We start from the raw sequence: 2,214 nt of genomic DNA, 5'->3' as shown, positions 1-2,214 counted from the left end.
CAGTCAAATGAAAAAGCTCATTGATCTTCAGAATAAAAATGATGATCTTGAATCCGATCTTAAGACTTTGAGATATGAGTCTAAGAAAAGTTTACAATCCTTAACAAAGCTAAATGATTCTGAATTTAAATTAATAAAAATGCTTACACGACAAAAAGGATCTAATGATAAACGTGGTATCGGTTATAATAATGCTACACATAACTATAAGAGTCAAACCACATTTGTTGGCTACTTGCTCCTTTTGTTGCAAAGAAAGACATCTTAAGTTTGCATGTCGCTACAAACGTAAGAACAATTATATTATCAAGAATTCATTTCCTTTTGAATTACAGGAGCAGATATAGCAAATATGGGTTCCTATAGGGACAAGACCACCTAACATGGTCTACCCCAAATATGGTCCCAAATTTGTCACTTGGTTGGCTAAGTGGAGTTGAGAAAGTTTTTTTTTTTTTATTTTGTAGGAAAAGCAAAAATGGATCTTAGACAGTGGATGTTCGAGACATATGAGTGGTAAAGTTTCTATATTTTCTGAAATCAAAGAAAGGTGCAGTGGCTCGATTACTCTAGGCGACAAAGTTAAATGCAAAATATTAGGTGTTGGCAAAGTTGTTAAGGATCCTTCTAAAGTTATTGATAATGTCTATTTGGTTGAAGGTCTAAAATTTAACTTGCTAAGTGTGTCTCAATTATGCGATAAAGGTAATCAAGTAATTTTTGATAAAGAAAAATGTGTTGTCAAAAATCCAAACACCGGAGATACATTTATTACCGTCCTTAGATGTGATAATGTTTATGGTTCGAATACTAACAAAATTCTAGCTCAAAATTTCAAGTGTTTAAAGGCTATGACGGATGATCTAAAGCTATGGCATAGACGTCTTGGCCACATCAATACGCACACCATGCATGAATTAATAAGTAAAGATCTGATTAAGGGACTTCTAGCTCTTGACTACAAGCACAGTCCTACATGTGATGCATGCATTAGAGGTAAACAAGTAAGAAGTTCATTTAAACTAAAGAAAATGGTAAGTACTTCAAGACCATGTGAACTTCTACACATTGATCTATGTGGTCCAATGCGTGTACGGAGCATATGAGGTAAATCTTATATTTTAGTAATAGTTGATGATTATTCTAGATTCACGTGGGTTGATTTTTTGAAGGATAAAGGTGAAGCCTTGAAAGCGTTCTCAAGACGTTGTAAAGAAATGCAAACTTAGTTGAATCTTCCAATAGTTTCGGCTACAAGTGATCATGGGAGAGAGTTTGATCAAATAGGATTTGATTCTTTTTGTGAAAATACGGTCTAACCCATAACTTTTCAGCTCCAAGGACACCCAATAAAATGGTGTGGTTGAAAGGAAAAATCGCAATTTAGAAGAAATGGCTAGGACTATGCTTATAGAAAATGGATTAGTCAAACATTATAGGGCCGAGGCAGTTAATACAGCAAACTATGTCTTAAATAGGCGTCTCATTAGACACATACTTAAGAAAACCACCTACGAGTTATATAAAGTTAGAAAACCAAACATAGCCTACCTTAGACCATTTGGTTGCAAGTGTTTTATACATAATAATGGTAAGGATAATCTAGGTAAGTTTGATGCTAGAAGTGCTGAAGGTATATTTCTTGGATACTCATTAAATAGTAAGGCTTATAGAGTTCTAAATAAGTGAACAAGTATGGTTGAGGAAAGCATACATGTAGTATTTGATGAATCTGACAATGGAATATTAAGTGAAGATTTTAAACAGTAAACCTTAACAAACATTTTGATGATGTAAGTGATGATGAATTAGATTCCAATGATCATAATGAAGATAAAAGAAGAATATGCAAGATCCTATACAAATTCTTAACGAGGTTGAAGAAAAACAGGTTGAGCACATTGAAGACTCACAGCCTGTTCTTGAGACCTAACCTCAAGACCTGGAAACAACTGTTGAACAAACTGATTTAAGTACGCCAATTAAACATTCCTCGAAGGAAGTAGGAACGAGTTCTCTAAATGATTGCACACCATCCATACTACGAAGAAGGTTTAGATTGTCATCTCAACATCCTCCGGAAAACATCATAAGTGATCCAAAACAAAGGTACTCAAACTCGATCCTCTCTTAAAAATTTATGTGCGTTTTCTACTTTTGTTTCTCTTGTAGAACCAAAGGACATAAAAGAAGCATTACAAGAATCGGAGTGGA

Source organism: Amaranthus tricolor, chromosome 9 (genome assembly GCF_026212465.1).
Source record: "Amaranthus tricolor cultivar Red isolate AtriRed21 chromosome 9, ASM2621246v1, whole genome shotgun sequence".
Lineage (NCBI taxonomy): Eukaryota > Viridiplantae > Streptophyta > Magnoliopsida > Caryophyllales > Amaranthaceae > Amaranthus > Amaranthus tricolor.
This window is presented reverse-complemented; position numbering follows the sequence as displayed.